The 26,300-nt window shown below is 45.1% G+C and overlaps 1 protein-coding gene and 1 pseudogene across 2 annotated transcripts in view; one reads left to right on the top strand and one right to left on the bottom strand.

Annotated features, from left to right (window-relative positions):
• LOC142590681 (uncharacterized) overlaps positions 1-26,300 on the bottom strand; it is a 344,046-nt gene that overhangs the window by 245,219 nt on the left and 72,527 nt on the right. The gene's annotated exons all lie outside the window — the stretch shown is intronic.
• On the top strand, positions 224-1,529 carry LOC142591609 (uncharacterized; annotated as a pseudogene).

A 26,300-nucleotide genomic window follows, 5' to 3' on the forward strand; every position in this document is an offset into this window, starting at 1 on the left:
CTTCTGGTTTACCTGAAATAACGTGTGAAAGAGCAAAATTAATAAGTGCTGTGAATTCCTGACGATTAGATAGGAAATTGTGAATACGTGTTAGTGTAAGAGAATCTAATTTAAGAGCAGATAACTTCAGACGGCAACGTACTACAAGGTCGAATGCTTTTGAAAAGTTTCATGTTAATACGTAAATCAGTTGTTAATTCGAATAATTGTGCATCACTTGACAATTATCTGAGAAATCCTTGTTGGTGGGCTCGGCGGCTGTGCACAGACGCAGATCGCTGAACCGTTCACTCTTGTCATGCAGGTGTTTCAGCACGCATTCGTGCGCCTGTTGCTTCCAGCCCTAGTAACGGCTTCCCTGGCGGCCCCGCTGCAATATCGTGCTTGGTCAGGTGAAACAGACAGGATTGCCGGTCAGCCCTCCCTGATGTGCGCCCCTGGTTCTTCAACTGCACCACCCTTCAAGCCCCTGGATTTCTTCGGGAGCGGCGGATCTGCGTTTTCGATGATACCACTACTGAAGACGGTGGTGCTCGATGCAGCATGGACAAACCCGTCGTCATCGACATCGACCTTACGGCCAACTACAAAAGAGCAGGCACCACCGGTGGCGCCTTGTGGGCTCGACGGCTGTGCACAGATGCAGATATCGCTAAACCGTTCACTCTCGTCATGCAGGTTGGTAAGGCTTACACTCTTTTTTGTAAGAAGTCTAGCAATTATTTCCTGCTTCAGCTGCCGAGCCCGCACTGCTGCCTTCTTGTCGCCCTTGAGTGCTTTCATGTAATTCGTGCCTTGTTCATGATGTCGGGCGATGTCGAAAGCAACCCGGAGCCGGACTCCAACGCATTACTAGCTGAATTGAACAACTTATCTGCTGGCCAGTCGCAAATAATCAGTCAGGTTCAAGACCTGAAAGTTCATTTATTGTCGACAGACAAAGCTATTGCGGATATGGGCAAACGCATGACTGATCTAGAGGGGCATTATCAAAATCTTGTCTCCCTGCGCTCTGACATTGAAACCGTGAAAACGTGTACCGCTCAAGTGGCCACCGGGGTACACAGGCTTGAAACGCGTATTGATGACGCCGAGAACCAGTCACGATGCAATAATCTTTTTTTTATGGCCTCCCTGAATCAACTGGATCAGAGGCGTTTGCCCAGACCGAGCAACTTATCATCAAGCACTGCCAGGACCATTCGGATATTTGTATCGAGCCGAAAGAAATTGAGCGCGCACATCGTCACGGTCATCGCACAGGTACTAACCGCCACCGTCTTATCATAGAAAAATTCACCTTTCATAAAACAAAAGAATTCATTCTTTATAACGGCCGCAAGTTCAAAGGAACCAGCTTCAGCGTTGGAGAGGATTTCACTCGTTCCGTACAAAGCGCTCGCAGGCAACTCATTACTTACGCAAAAAGCAAATCATTACCTTTTTCGTTGCGATTCAAAACACTGCATATGGGCCATAAGCGCTACGTCTACTACGAGCAAACACAGTCTGTCAAAGAAATAATATAGCAATTTCCCCGTCGTAAAAATGTCTGCTACACTGTTAAACCCAAATCTAACATATCATTGTCTGTAATCTTCGCCAACGCACGCAGTTTCCTTCCCAAACGTGACGCTTTTTCCAACCTTGTTTTATCATCCAACAGTAATATAATGGTGATAACCGAAACGTGGCTAACAGAAGATATAACAGACACAGAAGTACTAGCCGACCTACCGGAATTTAATGTCTATCGAAAGGATCGCAAAGGCATTGGGGGGGGGGAGGGGGGAGGGGCGGTGTACTGATTGCTGTGCACCAACAGTTATCGTGCTCCGTAGCCAAAAACATCACTTCTGATCCTGAAGTATTATGGCTAATTATTCATGCTTCCTCCCATACTATCATTCTAGGTGTTTGCTACAGGCCTCCAAACAATATTCCAGATTTCACATTTAAACTTAATAACAGTTTGAGTGACCTTAGTAATCAAAACCCGCAAGCAGAAGTCCTCCTTTTCGGTGATTTTAACTTTCCTCAAATAGACTGGAGCAATGACGTCCCCATAACTATGAGCAGTGGGCCTGCTAGAGATATTGTGGATTTCTGCCTTAATTTCAATTTAACCCAACTTGTATCAGAACCTACACGCGTTGCACTGAGCACATCTAGCATCCTAGATCTCATCCTAACCAGTAATCCGGAAAGTTTGTCATCAATAGCATATCTTACCTGAAGTCAGCGACCATAAAGTAATTCACGCCACATTTTTGTTTCAACCCGTAAAACGCCATTTAGTCAGCAAAACAATCCGCCTGTACAATAAAGGTAATTATGATGCAATTAATAGTCATCTGAGCGCATTTCTTCCTACGTTCGTGAGGTTATGTTCTACGCGCTCTATTAATGAAAACTGGGCAATATTTAAAAACAAACTAGGTGATCTCGTTGATAAGTTCATACGGAGAATAACGTTCCGCGGAAACCGAAACAAGCCATGGTTCACTAAAGCGCTTAAGCGACTTGAAAACAAAAAGAAACGTCTCTTCCGCTCAGCCAAACTAAACGGACACCCCTCTGCTTGGGAGAAATACTTCGTGGCTGAAGACGATTATCTGAGGGTTATACGGAATGCTAAATTCTCCTTTTTCCACGATGAACTGCCTAAAATGCTCACGAACAGCCCTCGTCAATTTCGGCAAACAATAAACCCTCAGGAGGCGCGCATGATCAGCGAGTTAAATGCACATGGCGAAGTGGTCAGGGACAGCGAGTGTGCTGACATTTTTAACGCAGCCTTTTTCTCTGTATTTACTAACGAGACTTCAGCTCCAGATCTTCCCACATCTACTAACATAACTGCGCCGCGTATGTCGCCAACTGGGCACGGTGGCACCGAAAGAATGCGGTCCAATCCTCTGCTTTTCTTTGTGCAGTTCTGCCTCCTGCGCACTGCATACTGCCTGGAGCACAACGTGGTCACGGCCGCTACGTACAAGCACGGCGATCTCATCTACCATCAAGCTACTGATCAGTTTCTGCTGCCACCCATGAGACCACCTCATCATACAACGACAGCAAGCTCAGAGGGCGCCACGCAGCCTCTGCAAGTGACGACACCGTGCGGAACAAGTATAAAGGGCCACCCTTTGGAATACGCGACCACTGGGCACGGTGGCACCGAAAGAATGCGGTCCAATCCTCTGCTCTTCTTTTTGCAGGTGAGGAAGAATTACGGCAAGTGTTACCGTTCAAGCGATCCTTTTCTAGTAGTGCTGCCGTGCCCATGGCTGTGTTGCTTGCTTGATGTTTTTTGCCTCCGGAAGTTACTGCTTTTGGGAGGGGACACTGAAACTAACCCCGGGCCCGAAGTTGCTCAAATCTTGAAACAACTTGAGGAAATCGCAGCTGATATTAAGGATATCAAAGAAAACCACCTGGTTGAAATTGAAAAAAAGGTTGACGCTTTATCGAAATTTGAAGACAAGGTCACTTTATGCCAAAACCGGCTTTCACATATTAATGAAGTTGTTCTGACCCTTGAAAAGAAAATAGACGAATTGGAGAACCACAGTAGAATGCCTAATTTCATTATTTTTGGCCTAACAGAACCAGAGAGTGAAAACGGCGAATCACTGGAAACACCTGTAAATAAAGGTATCTTCCAAGAACTTCTCAAACTTATCCCAATAGCTACTGAACGAATACGTAGGTTAGGTCGTCCGTCCACGATTAAGAAACGACCTGTCATCCTGAGATTGTTCGACACAAGAGACAAAGCGTTAATTTTTAAACAATGCCACAAACTGAAGAACACTACTATATCAATAAGTGAAGACTATTCGCGAAAAGTTCGAGATGTTAGAAGGAAGCTGTGAGCAAGTGCGAAAGAAAACCGCGAGAAGGGTGATAAGGTTTCCTTAGCTTTGGACAAATTGTACATCAATAGTACAGCATATATTTGGAGCGAGGAGAAAAATGAAAGAATTCCTGTTTAAAAAAACGACTCAGAAAAACCATACCGCCCAACGACCCGCCGTCATGCGCAGACGCAGAAATAGGCACGAGCGTCGCCGATGATCCAGACAATGTTTCAGAACTTTCATGTTTAGAAATCTTCCAACCTGCCATCCATAGCAATTCAGTTTCAGCCAAGGACAAACGTCTGCGTATCGTGAATTTTAATGCTCGTAGCGTGGTGAACAAGACAGATTCCCTAGAAATTCACTTGCTACAACACGATCCGCACATCGCAGTCATAACGGATACCTGGTTGCGCAGCGATATAACAAATGAACTTGTCTTTGCTCAGACAAAACTGTCTTGTTTTTCCCCCCAATCACAAAGTATTTCGTAAAGATAGACTGCGCAGAGGCGGAGGTATAGCGATTCTAGTTAAAGATCAAATCGGAGCCAGGCTTATCGGTGATACTCCCGAACTAGAGTACCTATGCGTTAAGTTATCGTGCTGGGGTCAATCCTTTGTGCTGTTCGCATTTTATAGACCACCCGATAATAATAATAATATTTGGGGTTTTACGTGCCAAAACCACTTTCTGATTATGAGGCACGCCGTAGTGGAGGACTCCGGAAATTTTGACCACCTGGGGTTCTTTAACGTGCACCTAAATCTAAGCACACGGGTGTTTTCGCATTTCGCCCCCATCGAAATGCGGCCGCCGTGGCCGGGATTCGATCCCGCGACCTCGTGCTCAGCAGCCCAACACCATAGCCACTGAGCAACCGCAACCACGGCGGGTAAGACCGCCCGATGCTACACCAGACTACTTGAATAAACTTAAAAGAGCACATGTCTCTCTATCAAAATAAGAAAAATTTTTTGATCGGCGATCTTAACTTGCCTGGTGTTAATTGGGAGCTCCTCCAAGCAAACAATAAGGCCGATGGAAATGCTAACATTATTTTTGACATTATGCTAACACATGATCTTATTCAAGTGGTTAATGGGCCTACGCGTGTGCAAGGGTCATCACGTTCTATATTAGATGTTATTTTTTTAAACCGAACCTTTTCCGAGCATACCGTGTCAATCGAAGATGGCTTATCTGACCATTACCTTATTGCACTTTCCTTGCCCATTATCAAAACTACCGTTCCTAAAACTAACAATACCAAATATTTTAAAGATTACACCAGAGCGGATGACGCCAGCATAGTTGACTACATGGAAACTTGTCTTACGCGCTTTGCAGATACTGGTAGTGATGTGCTTACACTTTGGACCACGTTTGCTACAGTGTGCTGGCATTGCATAGATACATTCATACCCACTAAATCTAAGAAAGTCAATAAAAGTACGCCTTGGATGACGCGTGGAATAGTACAACTAAAGCGCAAAATCAAACGAATAAAAAAGAAGCATCCACGCTCGGTCGTTATCACGGAACTCCAAAACAAGCTTAAAAAAAAAATAGAAATAAAAATTCAAAAAATTTTTATTTTTCCACAACATTACCGAACTTTATAAAAAACGCACCGGATAAGTTTTGGGGATACCTTGGCAATAGCAAGAAGACTATTACGGAAATTGCAGTTAATGGAACCATTCTTAACAACTTGAATGCCATCGCACAACATTTTAACACTTATTTTCATAGCGTATTCTCCCGTGCACGACCAGGCCCATCTTTGAGTTCTGCAGTGTTTGAAGAGCATGAGGCGAACTTTATATCTTACCGTGGCATTGTGTCTATGTTGCTCAATTTAAAAACCAAAACAACTCCTGGCCCTGACAAACTCCCGAATGTGTTTCTTAGGCGATACGCCGAAACTGTTGCCAAGTTCTTAGTGGTATTATTCAGAGCACCTTTGTTATGCGCGAAAGTGCCTGAGGATTGGAAGATGGCTCGAGTTGTTCCGGTCTTTAAAAAAGGCGATCGATTATTGCTCGAGACTTACCGCCCCATATCATTAACGTCATCTTGCTGCAAACTTTTCGAGCACATAATCGCAACTCGCATTAATGAATATTTAGATGAACACTGCATACTAACAAGTGCTCAACATGGCTTCAGAAAAGGTTATTCCACTACCACACAATTAGTAACAATTATTGATTCAATTACCAAAGCTTTGGATGCCAACGGTCAAATTGATGCAGTGTTTTTAGACTTCAGTAAAGCATTCGATAGGGTAATTCACAAAAAGCTAATTTTAAAATTAAGGAACACTAACCTTCCGGACATCATAATTACTTGGATTACAGACTATCTGGATAATCGCTATCAGTATGTTTCAGTTGACGATCACAACTCTGGATATCTACCAGTCACTTCAGGTGTTCCCCAGGGCAGCGTCCTGGGTCCATTGCTCTTTCTTTTATATATTAATGGCGTTGTTACCGTCGTCAAACCAGGAACACAAAGAAGGCTGTATGCAGATGACTGCGTTGTATTTCGTACTATTAAGTCCGTGGATGATAAGGAGGAACTTAACTCTAGCTTGAATAATATATTCTTGTGGTGCGAAGAATGGGGCATGGCTGCAAACATAGATAAAGCTGTCTCTCTTCGCATAACGCATAAAAAGAATCCCCTGGAGTACGCTTATCAAGTGGAATCTGTTCCATTAAAGCAAGTTGAGAGTTACAAGTACCTTGGCATAACGTTCACTAATAAATTTTCTTGGAACCTTCACATTGATAACACGTGTTCTTCTGCCTTTCGTAAGCTAACCTATCTGCGACACAAACTAAGAAATGCCCCCTCAAACGTTAAGCTACTCGCATACCTAACCTATATCCGGCCAAAACTTGAATATGCTTGCGTTGCATGGGATCTCTATACTAAAGTCAATGTTAACAAACTTGAGAGAATACAGAGAAAATCTGTTCGTTTTATTTATTCCAAGTTTAAAAGTTCGGATTCGCCGTCAGAGTTGATGTTGGCTAACGACATTCCTTCGCTTGAACAGAGAAGACAGAAACACAGGCTAGATTTTTTACATAATCTAATTAATCACAAATTGGCTCTGGACCCTTCACTCTATGTAAGTCACCTCTCCACAAGGTATACACGACACCATCGTTCGGATACACTGACACCCATCTATGCTAGCACAGACAGCTATAAGTTCTGCTTCTTTCCCCGGACTATTTCTGAATGGAATTCACTGCCCGCCCCTTACAACATGTGACTGTGTTTTATGTAAGTTTTTATTGTCTTTTTTGTTTTCGCATAGAATGTGTTCTCCTTGCTGTTGAATGAGCAAGGCAAATCCTCGACTCTCCCTTGCGTTTGATGTGCAATTCCCTTGCTTTTTTTTACATTGTTCTGTTTGCACCATGGATTGATTTAGGTATTGTGTTTTCATATTTTCACTAAGTGTTTCTGTGAGCAATATCTCCTTGTAAAGTCTGTATATTATATGGATGTATACGGACGTATCTTGTATATGCCTTGTACTAATTGCCTGCCCGTGCTGCAAGGACCACAATGTGGTCTGCAGTATGTACTAAAAAAATAAATAAATTATATTCTCGACAGACGGAATCACCTCGATTATTGATAACATCAAGCTTTCATCGTCAGCAGGTGTAGATGATATTAATTCCAAACTCTTAAGAAATATTAACCATGTATCTGCTGCGTACCTAACTTTCTTGTTTTCGCACTCACTTTCTACAGGCATCTTACCATACGACTGGAAAGTGGGCAAGGTTGTTCCAGTCTTCAAATCAGGCAACAGAGACACCCCATTAAATTATAGTCCTATATCATTAACTAGTGTCCCCTGCAAAATCATGGAACACGTCATATACTCGCATATCATGAACTTTTTAGACTCAATCTGTTTTTTTCACCTTTGTCAGCACGGATTTCGGAAAGGCTACTCTTGTGAAACACAGTTGGCAATTTTCATTCACGGCCTGCATGTTAAACTTGACAGTAACTTTCAGACTGACGCCAGATTCCTGGATTTTGCAAAAGCATTTGACACAGTTCCTCATAAACGTTTGCTGCTAAAATTGTCTCAGTTAAATTTACACCCCGACGTACTAAAGTGGATAGAAGCATTCTTGACTAACCGCTCTCAGTTTGTTTTTGTTAATAACCATTATTCTAGCAGACTCCCCGTAACATCAGGCGTCCCCCAGGGATCCGTCTTGGGAACACTTCTTTTTTTAGGTTACATTAACGATCTACCAACGCATGTATTATGTAACGTTCGCATGTTTGCAGATGATTGTGTAATCTACCGCAAAGTTACTAACACATCTGACCACACTCATCCAGAACGATCTGAATAATGTACAAGAATGGTGTAATCGCTGGCTAATGAACCTAAATCCTAACAAATGTAAACTCGTGTCTTTCACTCGCACCCCTCACATTTACCTATTCCATTGCTGATGTTCCAATAGAATCAGTCCAATCATTCAAATACCTCGGTGTCATCCTATCTTGTGATCCGTCCTGGCGCCTGCACGCTACTAACATAATCTCAGGTGCTAATAGATCACTGGGATTTCTTAGGCGACATCTGCGTCATACCCCACAACAAGTAAAAGCGTTGGTCTATAAATAATTTGTAAGATCAAAACTTGAATATGCATCTCCCATCTGGAATGCGGAATCAGATTTATATCATAAATTCACTTGAGGCTGTGCAAAATCGTGCAACTAGGTTTATTCAATCTTCATATTCATACGATATCAGCATTTCATCGATGAAAGCGGAATCTGACTTGGAAACGCTTTCTTTCCGTCGGCAGGTTGCCACCCTCTCTCTCTTCCACTCATTTTTTTTTTTCAGCTCCCTAAATCACCCACCGTACATCACGCCCCCTTCATACATATCTCATCGCACCGGTCATCCGCTTCAAATTGCACGCGCACGTGCCCGGACCACCACTTCTCAAGCATCATTTTTTATTCGAGCATCAAGGGACTGGAACGGCCTTCCACACGCCATCGCAGCCATCACAAGCCCATCTGCCTTTACTGAAGCTGTTGTCACCCATATCTCAAAATGAACGCCTGTTTCTAATGTTTATTTTATTAACCACCTTTATGTAATACCCCTCCAATGGGGTTTTCAAGGTAATAAAGTGAAGTGAAGTGAAGATTAAAAAAGAAGAAAATGCTGGCTTCCAGGTGGCTTAGAACGACAGAAAGCTGAGCTAGTTGGTAAGGATTCATTATAAAAAAAGTTGAGACGTGCAGACAGGACCCAAGAGAAGTGGACAACACGAACTCCGAACATCAACTGAAGGGAGCACTAAGGCGAAAAGAAGAAAGAAGACACAAAACTCATCTGCGCATGCTCAGGAGTGGTAACACCACGTGTCAGTCGGGTACATGTGCCGGCCTACGTGAGGGATAACAGTTAAGGCACTTAATCTCTTCCTTATGTAAAGTAATCCAAGGCTGACTCACGCATGCACTTCCACCATTATAGATATGCCATGCCTCTACCACAAGAGGCGCATCTTCATTCTTGTGCCTGTACAATATCGCGCATTCATCTAACTCTGGCGTGCAGTTACAATCTTGGCAATGTAGGGAAAGATAAGAAGGCGATCCACAGGTTAACGACCTTTTATGTTCCATTAGCCTCTCATTGATACACCGCCCCGTTTGTCCCACGCAGAACTGGTCGCAGCTAAACGGAACATTACAAACCACACCCATACGACAGTCAGTAAAACTGTTGTTATTATTGTGCTTCAATGGACAAATATCTGTTCGTTTTTTGCCTTTTACCTGCTCCTTTTTCCTCTGCACGGCAGCGCATATCTTACCTAGCTTATTGGGAGCAGTGAAAGCAACATTAACATCATATCTACTTGCAACTTTTTTAAGCCTGTGCGACACTGAATGAATATACGGAATAGCCACTACTCTTTTTTTGCTATTACTGCTTTCTGTAATCACGTCCGTCCCTCTCGAAACCGACTTCTTTAGGCGCTCAGCCACAGTGGCCACTGCTACACTATCATAACCTGCTTCTAATAGGCGTCGGACCTGCGCATTAAAACTGGCGCTCATTTTGTGCATGCAGGATCTGGTGAGAGAAGACTTAAGGCACGACATGGCAGTTCCGTTTTTACTGCTTCGGAATGCTTGGATTGAAAATTTAACAACGCCTTCGAAGAACTTGGGGAGTACTGCCAACAAACGTGATTTTGTACGAAGACCAAGGGAATGTCTACAAACTGATTTACACGTCTCTGTGGAAATTCCTTGGTTAACTTTAATCCTCCTCCGTAAAGTTGAAATTACTCACTTATTGAAGTAGCAGCGGAATCGAATGCTTCCCTATTGCAGAAAATTAGGTAATCATGAACGTAACCAGGTGGCTTTAGATATTTGATACAATCACATGTTCTAGAATTTGCAGCATATAGGTGTTAATGGTATTGGACGGTAATTTTCCGGTACGTATTTATTACCTAAGTTAAAGATGACTATGACATTTGCTATCTTCCAGTCTGAGTGCGAGACAGAATTCTACGAGATTCTATGATGGGGTTTTTCAGAATTTCACCACTAATGTCGTCACTGCCACAGGATGTAGTTAGCTTATGGTTATTTATAAGCAATGTGGCACCTTCAACTGTTATTTCTGTAGGTGACCTATACTGGCAGTTTAGTTCCGATACATCCGGCAGATCAGTCTTATCTTCTGTAGTGAATATAGAAGAAAACTAAGTATTGAAAGAAGCACAATATTTGGAAGGGGAGTGTTATTATTGTTGTGCAAAGAAATATTATTGTGGTAATGATGTGGGCTTATAATGTGCCAGAACCTTTCGGGGTTAGATTTCAGAAGAGATAGTAGGTCATGAGTAAATTATTTACCCTTAGCTGAAGACAGCGCAGAGCAGTAAACTTTTAAGCTTTCATTGTACGTGTCCCTAACTGCGCGTTTGCGCAAACGCTTAACACTTTAGCAGTGGCGCTTCTTCCTGTTTCTCAGTAAGCGTAGGGATCAGGTGAACCATCGGTTAGATTTATCGTTGGTTATATGAATCATAGGGACGTACTGTTTAACCAAGCCGGACATCTTCTTCCTTAAGAGTATCTAATTTTGTTTCACTGACCGACTATGAAATGAAGATGACAACACGTGGGAAAGGATTATATCTAATTCGGAATTTAGAGCGTTCTATTTAGCTTTCTTATAATAGGGTATCTTTTAGTAGCGAAACCTGTAAAAGGTGAGGGTACGTTAAGAGTTATTTACAGTAAGGAATTATCATTAAACCAATAACAGACACAATTTTTATTATTATTTTTTATACCCTCAGGGCCAATGGAATTACAGAGGGGAGTGGGGAATAAGTTCAACATAAATTATGCACAACAGCATCAGCAAACAACCAAAATATACTAGTTGTAACGAAGAAGAGTAGCCGCCTGCGCCACAGCACCATCGCCACCGGCATGAGCTCGTGGTTGCTGCCTTTCGCCGGACGCTTGTGACAGCTACCCGTTCGCGCCCGTTGCTAATAAATCTCTTAGCATAGTATATTTATACAATATTAGTGGATAACAAACCAAAATAAATAAATATTATTTCTAATTATTCAAACTACATATTTTAACGTACATAGATTACAGAATCCAAAGTGCTTAACGGACGTTATTAAGCACAGTGCACAATTGAAACTGAGAAGAGCATTCAAAGCATAGTTGTAAACACAGAGAAAACAAGAATAATCAAAACGAAATGTCACGTAAGGTTTCCTTAAAGTTTTTTTTTGTATAATGAATCCTTACCAACTAGCTCAGCTTTCTGTCGTTCTATTCTGTAAAGCTGTTAGTATCACACATGGAGTCAACAGTTAGAAGAAGGTGATTCGACCCTTCCGCTGTTGTGGGGATGCGCGACTCTCACGCGTCCCCTGATCCGTTGTTTTCCCGCATTGCTCCAGTCTGCTGTAATCCGGTTTCGCCGCGTGGCCGAATGCCCGCGGCAGTCGATGCGGTTGAAGCGCAGTACGAGAGATGGCGCGAGTGTTGCGTTGCTAACGCCACCTAACGGCTACTTGGGCGCGGAAAGGCTCTTCTCCTTTGCCTCGGGATCTGCTAGCGGCGCGGACGTCCCGAGCGTGCGCCGATCCATGCTTCTGCGAGACCGTCTCGCGAGGCCTCGTTCGAAAGCGCCACCGTTCGCGTGACCGTACGCGCGAACGACCAGGCGTTGGTGTCCAGCATGGGAGAACGTATTCGGTCGTTATCCGGTCGCGGTGAGTCGGGCTTCCTAGATTTGTCGCGCGCCCATCGGCATGTTTTGTGGATAGCAACTCGGCTAGCAGGCATTGGTCTATGAAAGGGGCAATAAATGCCCTTGTGATTGTTTGCGCTACTGGGTTGTCGTTCCTTTGTCCCACAGCACGGGTGAGGATCCCACACTGTCTGCGGGAGAAATTAAGCGTAAGAAGGACGAAGATCTACAAGATAAAATACTAACTTTGTATTAGTGATCAAGCCGAAGTGATATGTAATGTGTTGCCGAAAGAAGCTCTTATCGTAGTACGGGATGATGATATATCTTATGAAAGAGAGACAGCCTCAAGTGCTTACTCCGCAATGCTAAGGGTGCGAACTGTAGCTTATACTGCATTGTGGTGATGCTGGCTGTCCTGCTATAGTTGGAGAATATGTATCGTGTGGAATTGTTCGGCACCATTTCAACTGAATAAATTGAATTATTTTGAATAGGATCCCAAACTTAGGCGGCGTGTTGGAGATCAGGCCGGATAAGTGTTTTATAGAGCATCAGTTTGAGAGACTGTGGCATACGTGAAAAATTGCGTTGGAGGTAACCTAACGACCTATTAGCGCTGCTTATTACGTATGCAATGTGTCTTCCAGTTAAGGTGAGATACACCGAGCTGCTTATAGGATGAAAAGCAATCGAGTGGGATGCTGTTGATGTAATAGGCTGGTGGAGTGTTACTACATCTGGATACTAGCATTGACTTACATTAGCTTATGTTTATCTCCATGGGCTATATTTTGTACAATGCACTGATAGCATCAAGATCAGACAGAAGAGTGGCTGTATCATGGTTAGTAGTTCTCGAAATATTACGCAGTCGTCAGCAAAGAGACGAATATGAGATGGTATACAAGAAGGTCAATCGTTAATATAAATTAGAAATAGCAGCGGTCTAAGGACAGTGCCTTGCGCCTTGCGGCACGCCCGAGGGAACGAGATTAGAGGGAGAGTCAATGCTGTTAGCAGAAACGAACTGAGAGCGACTCAACAGGAAAGCCAAATAAGTAACTGGGGATCAAGGTTAAGAGCATGCAATTTATACATTAGTACATTATGACATGCATTATCAAACGCTTTCGAAAAATCTAGAAATATATAATCCGAAAGAACGATCAAGAATGGCATGCATCTTATGTGCGAACGGTATTGGCTGTGTTTCGCATGACTAACTTTCGCGAAAGCCACGCTGCGAGTGTGTGTAGAAGGTATTAGATTTGAGAGAGTTAGCAAGATTAGAAAATAAAATATGCTCAAGAAGTTTGCATGGGATACTGGTGAGCGAAATGGGACGATATTTAAGTGGAGATTGCCTAATATTTCTTTTATAAGGGCAATCACCTTTCCTACCTTCCATTCCGCAAGGATAGAACCCCTGTCAAGCGACTTTTAAAACGTTTTGGTTAGTTTGATAGAACTATATTCACTCGCGCTTTTCAAAAACTTCGTACTGATCGCGTCGCAACCAGGGGAAGAAGAAAGTTCCAATTTATCAATAAGATGTTCTACGCCACACGGGTCTACTGTAATTGGACACATTGAGGTGGAAAATTTGGACTGTAAAAGCGGTGACGAAACACTTGTCAGGGATGAAAAGTTCGAAACAAAAACATCGTTAGGGATAGATGCGCACTGTTCAGAAGGTATACGGTCTCCCGCGTCATCGCCAAGGCTTATAGCGTTATCGTCTCTTGGGTTTATGACGCGCCAGAACTTTTTAATGTCGGTAGCGGGCATGGATGGGAGAGTGCTTTCCAAAAAGTGCTTTGCGCAACAGAGTGCAGATACATATTCATCAGAAGCGAGTTTATGTGCATTCCAATGACAGTCATAAGGACAACAAGTTGATCAACTGTCTCAGGGGCAGTTCTGAGGATTGAATCTAAAGTACTGTTAACCCGTGTGGGCTGCGTGACAACTAGAAACAAGTTAAAACCTAAGGTTAAATTGATAATTTAGGTTGAAGTATTACACGATGAAGATAAATAACCCATTCGATCGGAGGAAAAGTGAAGTCTCTCAGAAGACAGATGGCATCAGACGGGTGAAGCTTCGTCACTGAAACCATGTTGATGTGCAAGTCATTATTAAATGAGTTAGTCGAATTTGGAAGTTGGTGACAGACCCCTATAAGCATTCGCGAGGAAAGAGAGAGGAAGAGAAACAGCTTTATTTGCTACCGCAGGGTTGGAAGGACATCCATGCAGCACAGGTAATTTCTAGATTACCCTTTGAGTTAATTACATAAGACGGAGGTGTTTTATTCCTGGAAGGACGCCGCCGCCTCTTTTATCTTTTCGGTCACATCTGTAAATGTCGTAGTCGTGATCAGATTCAAATATTTCTTTATCAGAGATATCCGGATACAACCCAGTTTCAATTTATCATAGTATGCCAGATTTGCTGTCTTCAAGGCAGGAAGAAAGCTGAACGCGTTTACGCACAAGGTTCTGAATGTTATTGAATGAGAACCATACCCAAGGAGAGGCATGATAGAAGTTAGACCAATTATGGCTTTTTGGACACCTGTTGCTCTTGAGCTATCTATGGGAAGGAATAACCGACGTCAAATATCTTGTGTCTTGTTGTCAATGCGCAGCCTGTCCACTATTAGTTTGAACTCCTTTTTCTGTCTCCGCGAATACAATACGCTGCCTTCTTGGCTGCCGTGTAGCTGGGGGGAAATCTTCACTGACAGCAAATGGCGCTCCGTCGAGTTTGCGTGCCGGCAAAGAATGTTTCCTTTGTCCTTGAAGAATGTTAATTTTGGTATTATTGGCCTGCGTTTATTGTCACTGTACCTACGGAGTCTATGAACTCGTTCAAATTGGTTATTTGTGAAAGTAACTTGAAGCTTCCGTCATCAGAAATTTATCATTTTTTGTTCGGATGCTACCCAATATTCGTTAGTGGCGTCCTCAATTTCCAAAAAAACAGAAGGATAGACCATCGCATCCAATTTCCAGCGCTTTCCTCCTCGACAAAATGTTAGAACACCGGTCAGTAAAACTGCGCAAGTTAATTGTAGTTGTGGCATCATCGGATGTTGGCTGTGGGATTGACTGCCTGTTTTCAAAGCTGTGATTTTGGCATTTAGAAGCTTCATTTCCTTCTCGGCGGGTGCACACCTATCCTTATTATGAATTCGTCAAGTAAATTAGCTTGCCCCTCCTCAAGTTTAGACATTTTTTTCCATGACTGAGGCGAAGGCGTCTGCCTCTGCCTTGCTCATCAGACCTGGATTAATTTACACATCACTGGAAGGCATAAGCAGTAGACCACATGAAAAGAGCACAAGCTATGTGACAGATGAAACGTAACTTAACAATGCAATATTGCAACGTATTATGGAAGGCTATTTCTGAGGTCTCATCATTCGTGTTCAATCATTGAGATGTAATCAGTCATTCTGGAGCTGACGAAAACCTATATACAAGTATATTTACAAGGAAATACGCCGCACTTGGCCAAGAGGCAACAGCCCTCGCTAGCCTCTAATCGTTGCCGTCGTCTTCACACCGCTCGCCTCTTCGTCACCGCAAATACTGTTCCGTAGCACTACCCCCGGCGGCAAAAGCGCCGTCTCGGAGCGACTAAAAGCCGGACTCGGAAGCAGTGCAGTAGGCTTTGAGCCTACTGACGTGCACGACATCACTATAGATGCCAGAGGACGAGGTTGAACTCACAGGAGCAATTTCGTACGCCACAGGCGTCACCTGGCGCAGCACGCGATAGGGCCCTGTGTATCGCGAAAGAAGCTCCTCTCAAATCCGACGTGACGAGAGGGTGACCACAGGAGCACGATCGCACCAGGCGAAAACTGTACGTCACGCTGGCGGGCGTTGTACTGACGCTGCTGAGTGGTTTGCGAGGCCGTCAGTCGAGTACGGGCAAGCTGGCCTGCATGGTCGGCGAGGGCGATCGCATCGGGCGCATACTCTCTTGTGGAGATCGCAGCAGGAGGAAGTGCCGTGTCAAGGGGCAAGGTCGGTTAAGGGGCAAGTAGACAAAATGGAGAAAATTGAGCGGTGTCGTGCCGGGAGGAATTATACGCAAATGTGACGAAAGGAAGGGCAATAACCCAGTCGTGGTGGTCCTTGGAAACGTACTGGGACACCATATCGGTAAGAGTGCGGTTTAACACCTCTGTTAGGCCATTGGTTTGAGGATGGTGTGAGGTAGTCAGCTTGTGTTGAATGGAGCAGGAACGCACAATGTCGGCGATAACTTTCGCGAAGAAGTTACGACCACGGTCAGTAAGCAGCTGTCGCGGGGCGCCATGAAGCAAGATAATGTCACACAAGAGAAAGTCCGCGACGTCAGCGTCGCAACTGGTAGGAAGAGCTTAGAACGACAGAAAGCTGAGCTGGTTGGTAAGGATTCATTATGCAAAATAGAAGTGAGATCAGAGGCTAATGGGAGATAAAAGGTCGTTAACCGGTGGATCGCCTTCTAATCTTTCGCTACATTGCCGAGATTGTAACTGCAAGCCAGGGTTAGATGAATGTGCGATATTGTACAGGCATAATAATGAAAATACGCGTCTTATGGTAGAGGCTTGGCATATCTATAATGGTGGAAGTGCGTGCGTGAGTCAGCCTTCGATTACCTTACATAGGGAAGATATTAAGTGCCTTAACTGTTATCTCTCAGGTAGACCAGCACGTGTACCCGATTGACACGTGGTGTTACCATTCCTGAGCATGCGCAGATGAGTTTTGTGTCTTCTTTCATTTTTCGCCTCAGTGCTCCCTTCAATTGATAGTCGGCGTTCGTGTTGTCCACTTCTCTACTCTTGTGTCCTGTCTCCACGCCTCACTTCTATTTTGCATAATGGTAGGTAGAGCCCGCGTGATAGCGCATCGGGTGGCGCGATCAGTTGCGACGGCTACCCATTTGTTTCCAGAGGATGACATGAGAAAGGGACCAAGGGGGTCTAATCCAACACAAAAGTAGGGTTCCACAGGGATGTTGATCGGCTGGGGATGACTGGCAGGTAGCACCTGAGGTGTTTTCCGACGCTGGCAGGATCACAGGCAACAACATAGCGTCGGACGGAGCGATCTAGACCAGGCCAATAGAAGCGGCGGCGGACGCGGTCGTACGTGCGGGTTACCCCAAGATGTCCAGCAGTGGGTGCGTCATGCATCTCAAAGAGCACAGTCTGTCGTAGATGTTTTGGCACGACAAGAAGAAGATCAGAGCCGTCAGGGAGGAAGTTCCTTCGATACAGAATGCCGCCCTGGAGGACATATCGGCGAACGGATGCGTCGGTAGGTGTAGAGCGCAGACGCTCGATGAGTGCTCGCAGCGATAGGTCTGGGTACTGCTCATTGGCGATGTTAGCGAAGGCAGATAAAGGGAAAATGCCGTTGGCGGTGCCATTGTCGGCGTCGTCAGGCTCGTCTACCGGGTAGCGAGACAGTCAGTCAGCGCCCTTGCGTAGTCGGCCATATTTGTAGGTGACAGAATACGAATATTCTCGGAGGCGTAAGGCCGAGCGCCCAAGTCTTCCTGTAGGATCTTTCAGTGAGCATAACCAGCAAAGCGCGTGATGATCTGTGACAAGGAAAAGGGTCGGCCATACAAGTATGGGTGGAACTTCGCAACCACCCTAACAAGGGCCAGACACTCACGCTCAGTGATGGAATAGTTGTGCTCCGAGGGTGAGAGGGGCCTGCTGGCGTAAGCGATGACACGGTCGTTTTCGCGCTGGCGTTGTGCCTGTACTGCGCCAATTCCGTGACCGCTGGCATCAGTACGGACTCCGGTAGGTGCAGAAAGATCGAAATGGGCCAGAACGGGAGGCGTTGAGAGAAGGTCGATTAGATAAGAGAATGCAGAGGCCTCGTTATCGCCCCACTGGAAAGGGGCGTCTTTTTTCAAAAGCTTGGTTAGCGGTCGTGCTATAGCCGCGAAATTTTTCACGATAATGCGGACGTACGAACAAAGGCCGATGAAGCTGCGCACATCCTTTAGACACTTTGGAACAGGGAAGTGCGTAACGGCATGGATCTTGCCTGTATCGGGTGGCACTCCGTTCGCGTCAACGAGATGTCCAAGGACGGTAATCTGTCGACAACCGAATTTATTTATTTATTTATTTATTTATTTATTTATTTATTTATTTATTTATTTATTTATTTAAGATACTTTCAAGGCGCGAAGGCATTACAGAAAGGAGTGGGTGAACATACCAAAACATTTGTGCAATATACAAAAACATATTTAACATGGAGTATCATGAATGCTGATTTTGAAGGTGTCGGTATCCAGGATGGCTGCAACGGTGGCGGGAAGGTGGTTCCAATCTTTGCTTGTGCTAGGGATGAATGCATTACTACAAAGTTTAGTACGTGAAGACGGCGCACCAACTTCGAAACTGTGATCAGAGCGAGATGATATGTATGACGGTTGGGTGACAAGCTGTTCTTTCAACAAAGCGTTGTGGTGGTAGATTTTATGGAATAGCGAAAGGCGGAAGCATCTACGACGCAAAGAAAGTTCTGGCAAGTTAAGTGTTGTCTTCATTGAGGTAAGGCTAGCATGTCGGAAGTAGTTTGATAAAATGAAACGCGCTGCACGATTTTCAATGGCTTCTATGCTGTTTATGAGTGTAATGTTAGCCGGGTACCAAATGGCGCATGCGTATTCTAGTTTGGAACGAACTAATGTTTTGTAGAGAGTCAGTTTCAGTGACGATGGTGCGGATGAGAAGTTTCGGCGCAAATAGCCCAACATGCGATTGGCATTGCTACATATAATGTCGACATGCATGTGCCAGGAAAGGCTACTGGAGATGTTTAGTCCAAGGTATTTGTACGATGAGACAACTGAGAGAGGGAATTATGTATGCAGATTAGTAGTATTGGTACTCTGTGATACCCGCATGCATTTACTCTTGCTTAAGTTAAGCTTCATAGGCCACTTGTTACACCATAACAGAACGTTATTAATGTCGTCTTGAAGTTTACGAGAATCATTGAGGTCAGTAATTTTATGACATATAACGCAGTCATCAGCAAAAACCTGATAGTGGAAAATTTCACACAGGAAGCAAGATCGTTAATATAGATTAGAAAAAGTAGAGGACCGAGAACGGACCCTTGCGGCACTCCTGACGTTACCGCGAGGGGCGCAGAGGACGAATTGTTCGCGATTACGTATTGTGTTCTATTAGCAAGAAAGCTTTTAATCCAGTCCAGTACTAGCGGGTCAATGTTAAGGAGACTAAGTTTATAGATGTGTAGGTTATGGGATACGGTATCGAAGGCTTTAGCAAAATCGATAAAGATGCAATCGGTGTTAAATCCTAAGTCGGCGTTAGAAAAGAGGTCGTTAGTAAAGTAAGCTAGTTGCGTTTCGCAGGAGAAGGATTTCCTAAAGCCATGCTGACTGTTGTTAAAAAAAGAGTTCGTTTCAAGAAAATCAACTATGTGGGAATATATTATGTGCTCCAGAATCTTACAGGGAATGCTGGTTAGTGATATGGGACGGTAGTTTTCGGGACAATGTGTGTTACCTGATTTCTGAGCAGGAACCACCTTCCCCACCTTCCAGTCGCTTGGTAGTGATGAGCAGTGTAATGATTGTTGGAATATCCTAGACAGAATAATTGATGAATACAGTTCGGTACACTTGAGTATTTTTGAATTAATTTCATCTGAACCCGCCGATGAAGATATTTTCAAATTACCGATTAGTTTTCTAATGTCCACCCAGTCTATAAGAATTGAATCCATTGGGGTATCATAAACTTTCGTTAAAGGTGGCAAAATCATTGGTGCAGCGTCATGAAAAAAGGAAGCAAAGATATTATTAAAAATTGTGCAACACTGATCACTTTGAACAGGGGTGTTAGACTGGGACAATTGTACTGTAGCTGGTGTATTACCACGAACAACGTTCCAGAATTTACGTGGGTTGATATGTAAGTATGATGGTAATGTAATGTACTAATTGGCACTTTGATGCGTAGAATTGCAGACCGGCGCGATGAAAAACGTCCAGGACTGCTGAGAGGCGCTCGAGGTGGGTAGCGAACGTTGGGGAGAATACTATAACGTCATCCAAGTAGCACAGGCACGTGGGCCATTTGAAACCGTGAAGAAGGGAGTCCATCATGCGTTCAAAAGTGGCAGGAGCATTACATAGACCGAACGGCGTCACTTTGAATTGATAAAGACCGTCGGGTGTTACAAAAGCAGTCTTCTCCCGATCGAGACCGTCCACGGCAATCTGCCAGTAGCCGGAGCGAAGGTCAATAGAGGAGAAATAGCGAGCACTATGGAGGAAGTCAAGGGCGTCATCAATCCGAGGTAGGGGATACAAGTCCTTTTTGGCAACCCTGTTAAGGTGACGATAATCCACGCAAAAGCACCATGAGCCATTCTTCTTTTTTATCAGTATAACAGGTGCCACCCATGGACTATACATGACGGTTCAATAATGTTCTTGGCAAGCATTTTACGAACTTCGGCGTGAATAACTTGACGCTCAGCCGGTGACACTCGATACGGGCGGCGATGAATAGGAAGGGCATGGCCGGTACTAATTCGATGTTTAACAGCTGTAGTTTGGGCCAAAGGACGATCGTTAAAGTAAAAAAATATCGTGGTAGGAAAACAGAACGCGGTAGAGCACACGAGCGTACTCGGACGGCATGTCGGGCGCCATCATTTTCTGTAAGTCGGCGATGGTACAATTTGCCGACTGCGATGGTAGAGGAGGATCGGCTGAATTGTCGTCTGCTGCAATAGATGCTACTGAGTGATCCTCGAATGAGCATAACTGGGCCAGAGACATCCCGCGTGGCAACACTTGTGTCGTCAAGCCAAAACTGACCACTGGTAGGCAGAAGCAATTCGCCGTAATAGATAAAACTGTATTAGGTACTGTGATCCCGTTTGTAAGGAGGACGTCTTGCATAGGAGCCGCGATGTAGTGACCGTCGGGTAGTGGTGGGGATGACACTAAGTCAACGTCAGTCAGTGCCGAAGGTGGCAAGCGAACGAATTCGATGGAACTGAGGCGACTGGGTGTGGTTCAGCGGGATTCAGAACAGGTAGGTCAAGGCGGAGAGTACTGGCGGAACAATCGACGAGAGTAGAGTGTGCGGAGAGGAAGTCTAAGCCGAGGATTATGTTGTGGGGATAGTGGGTGATGTCTTTGAATAGCACGATAGTGGAGAGATCGGCGAAGGAGACGCGGGCGGCATACATACCAATTACCGGGGCTGTTCCGCCATCAGCGACACGGACAACAGGTGTCGTGGCGGGCGTGATTATTTTCTTCAGCTGGTTACGAAGGTCAGCGCTCATTACCGACAAATGCGATCCAGGGTCTATAAGAGCAGACACAGAAACACCGTCGACTTGCACGTCAAGAAGGTTCAGATGAGTGGGCAACGTCAGTAGAGGATTTGGCGGCGTAGGGAGCAATGCAGCGTCACCTCGAGGCGCTGCATCGTTTAGTTTTCCGGCTAGGAGCGGCGTCCGAAGGAAGTCGCCGAATAGGAGCGACGGGGCTGGTGAGAGCGAGATTGTCGTCGTTGGGGCGAAGGCGAACGAGAATAGGGGCGGTTCGGCGCAGGAGAATCAGTGGCGTCATTATCGAAGCGTGCGGCATAGGAATGAGAAGGGCCACCTGTGGCGCAAGAGTAGGCAGTATAAGTAGACCGGGTCGGGAATTCCAACGACTGCGACAGTGCCGAGAAATGTGGCCGATTCGACGACTGTGAAAACAAATCGGCTTGTGGTCAGCAGTGCGCCAATCAGATGGGTTGCGGAAACGTGGTGGGTAATAAGATGCGGGACGGGGCGGAATCGAAGAAGCCGGGTGGGTATCAGGGCGATGGGCCGAGCAGATGGTGTGAAGACCCATGTTTGCGAACTCCTGGCGGACAACTGCCTGGATCAGGGAAACAGTGACTGCAGGTGTGTTGGAGGGGCTGTCGCTGGGGTGCTGGGCAGACGGGCAAACTGCTCGTCGATACGTCGGCCTTTATCGAGTTCCAGGCGGCGGCACTCTTTAATAACTGCATCCACCGTCGCCACGTTGTTGAAAACGAGCAAGTTGAAGGAGTCATCGGCAATGCCTTTGAGGATGTGGGAAACCTTGTCTGACTCAGTCATGTCCGCGTCAACTTTGCGGCACAGAGCCAAAACGTCCTGAATGTACGTGACGTAGGGCTCTGTTGACGTCTGCACACGGCCGAAAAGCGCCTTCTGCGCGGCAAGTTGGTGACCGTTGGGGTTGCCGAACAACTCTCGGAGCTTTTGCTCAAGCGAATCCCAACTGGTCATCTTCGTGCGTCGGAAACCAAACTCGAGGCGTGCCACCGAGGTAAAAGACTACGTTGGCGAGAATGATACTAGGGTCCCAACGGTTATTGCGGCTGACGTGATCGTACAGCCTGATCCAGTCCTCGACGTATTCCCCGTCTTTGCCCTAGAATACGCCAGGATCACGGGGAGCGGGGAGAGTGATGTAGGTCGTCGAATTGGCAGCAGGTGTGGGAGCCGGCGGAGTCGAGTTGTCGCCAGGAGCCATGAAGGAAGGCTCGACGTACCGTCCACTGCGAAGCTCCGTGACGAGGTACAGGAAACGTCCACCTCCACCAGATATGCTACGTAAAACTTGTTGCTGGGCGAGTTCGTTGGGATCTAATGAATACATCAAGGAGTTATAGAGCTACCTAAACGAATACATTGTAGCGCAAAAAAGGAAAATGAAGACTTAGGAGGGAGAGTATAAAACGACAGATCGAGCGCTGACTTCAACTGATTTTATTCTTACAGCAGTGCAGGGAGAATGAAAAAATGCGCGTGCGTACATCAGTGCTGCCTAGATCGATTACAGTGACGTTTTTAACAGTTGTAACTCATTTTCAAAAAGAAAAACAGACGTATCACTAATACAATTCGTGCATCTCTCTTCTATGTGATATGCCTCCAAAAGTTCTCTTGCTAACGTATCACCACTCCTGCCAAGTATCTTTATCTCATGCAGTAGTGGCTGGCATCTGCCTTTCAGGCAAACCATGCAATGTACAAGTAAATGCGCATTACCTTTGTTGATTACAGACAATTCATGCTCCTTGGCCTTGTCATTAACACATCTCCCCGTTTGTCCAACGTAGGATTTCCCACATTTCAGCGGTATCTCGTATATAACGCCCGTCGCACATTTCACGTACGGTCTAGTGTGCTTTTTCTGGCATCCTGACTTTTTGTCAACGCGGCTTATGCACGGACACAGTCCAGCTAACTTGCGTGGCGCCGAGAAAACAACTGGCACACCAAACCTATAGTAGCGACTTTCTTCAAGTTGTGGGAAAGCTTGTGGACGTATGGCACCACTGAGGGTCTGCATCGTTTTTGGTCGGGGCTAGGTGTATGCCTTTTCCCCTTCACCTTCTGGAGCAACGTTTTTGACACCGCCCCAACGACCGAGCTCGGGTAGCCGGCTGTGTGTAGCCTCGCCAATTGCTTATCAAAGCTAGCCTGCATCGCGTGGGGGCACGACTCAATGAGAGCAAATGCAAGGCAAGGAGTGGCTATTCCTCTTTTAACTAACTTTGAGTGGGCCGAATCTTACGGTAGCAATTCCTTCTCGGCACGTGGGCTATACTGCTAACATACGTGGTCTTTGTCAAAACTAAAGACAGATCTAAAAGCTGTAGCGTGCCATGGGAAGGGATTTCATGTGTAAATAGCATGCCTTTCCCATGTAGTCTAAAAACATCTAAGATCTGGCTAATGCACTGGTCAACGGCAAAATTATGGTTACTTTTGAAAAGAAATAAAAAATCATCGACATATCTAAAAGCCTTAAGGTAGAACCTATCGTCAAAGGAACTGTGCAGGTCGAGGTCAATTGAAGCCAAGAAAATGTCACACAGCAGAGGAGCGACGCAGGATCCAATGCATATATCCCTTGTCGTTGAACATACAAGTCGTCGTTAAAAGAAATAAAAGCAGACTTTAAGTGAAATTCCAATAAAACCATAAAATTGTCAATGGGTATGCCCACTAGATTCTGAAAATCTACTGGGCCGTTGCGGTCAATGCAATCCCTAACAGAGGCACACATTTCCTGTTGAGACACTAAGTAAAACAAATCAACTACGTCTACAGAAAAAGCGTGTGCGATAGAGGCGTTTCCTTTCAGGAATTGAATTACATCTCTAGAGCTCTTAGTCGTGAAAGGATCGTTCACTTGCAACGCTTTGAAGTTCTTTAAAAGAAACTGGCTAACTACCTGCTGCCAAGAGCCTTTCTCGCTTACGATGGCACGGAACGGAATTCCATCCTTACGACATTTCGCTGTGAAAAACAGGGTTAAGGAAGCACCTTTACATTCACTTATTGCCTTGACTGACTTCGAAAGATGAAGTTCTGTGCAAAGGGCTACAGCTTGTTTCTTGAAAAGTGAATACGTCACTTTATGCACTAGGCAGCCTGAATATCGGTTGCAGCTGTAAGCAACTTTCCTTTGACAAGGACAAAGTTCCTTTCTACAGCTTGTTGTGCCTTGTCGCTAAACACACCTCCTGAGAAGACCACGAAACGTCCTTCCTTATCAGACTGAAGAAGCCGGAGGTTATTTTCTTTGAAGAAAGTTACGACGGTCCTTGTAGGGTCTCTGGACTTGTCGGACTTCACTTTGTTGGGAGCTGCACCAAGGGCACCAACACCTTCTAAGAGGCATCTCTCCTGGTCTTCACTGATGGCTTTCTTTGAAATCCGTCTATTTAAGGCCAATAATTCATGGACTGGTATACCTGGTTCATGGCTATACTTCAGCCCTTTGTCTAGGACACGGGTGATGCTTCCCGGGATTACAATATGGTCTTCAGGCACCAACAGACCCTCTTTTCGTGTTACCTTCTTGTCTTTCGGGACATGAAGCACTCCTCTAATGCAGTCCAACCACAAGAATTCGGTACCTTGGGACGCCTGACGTTTGAGAATCCTGAAACGCTGCTCAGCACTCAATCTGTCGTTTCGTACTCTTCCTTCCCAAGTCTTCTTTTTTCCATTTTTTTTGCGCAACAATGTATTCATTAGATATGTTACGGAGGAAGACGCAGATAAAAAGCTCTATACAAATATATATATATACAAGGAAATACGCCGCACTTGGCCAAGAGGCAACAGCCCGCACGAACCTCTAGTCGTCGTCGTCGTCTTCACACTGCTCGCCTCTTCGTCATCGCAAATACTGTTCCGTAGGAATATGACATCGGGAAGCTCAAAGTTGCTTACAGCTGAAACCGATATTCAGGCTGCCTAGTGCATAAAGTGACGTATTCACTTTTACACTTCAGCTAGATCGCAAGTAAAACGGACACTTTTCAATTCAAAAATTAAATTATGGGGTTCTTTCATGGCAAAACCACTTTCTGATTATGAGGCACGCTGTAGTGAAAGACTCCGGATATTTTGACCACCTGGGGTTCTTTAACGTGTACCTAAATAAATGTGCACGGGTGTTTTCGCATTTTGCCCCCATCGAAATGCGGCCGCCGTGGCTGGGATTCGATCCCGCGACCTCGTGCTCAGCAGCACACCTAAACCACTGCGGAACCACGGGGGGCAGTTTTCAGTTCAAGATAATGCTATAATTCATGCTGAAATAGAGAAGTTCATCTGAAAACGTAGCATTTTCTTAATTATTATATATACATTAAAATAAAAAAGTCGCAGTTTTGCCCTAGAGGCAAAGCATCGATTGCGATAGCAAATTAGTGAAGAGCTCTATGAAGTACGGATAGTAGCTTTATCAGCCGTATAAACAAAATAACTAAATTGACAATCGTTGTCTCACGCATGCACAAGGAAACATGAACACATCTGAGTCGATAACCGCGAAAACTCGCTGTTAAAACGTTGGCGTGAGGAAACGCGGCAGCAGCAGCAGCAACCGAAGTGACATTCACGCTGTGTACCGCTTCAACGTAAAGTGTGCGCCGGGAACACACAGCACGCACGCCGACTCACCTAGACTCTACCGCCAACGCAGATCGCTCTCAAAATATGGCCGCGCGACCA

This window comes from Dermacentor variabilis, chromosome 8 (genome assembly GCF_050947875.1).
Source record: "Dermacentor variabilis isolate Ectoservices chromosome 8, ASM5094787v1, whole genome shotgun sequence".
NCBI classification, from domain to species: domain Eukaryota; kingdom Metazoa; phylum Arthropoda; class Arachnida; order Ixodida; family Ixodidae; genus Dermacentor; species Dermacentor variabilis.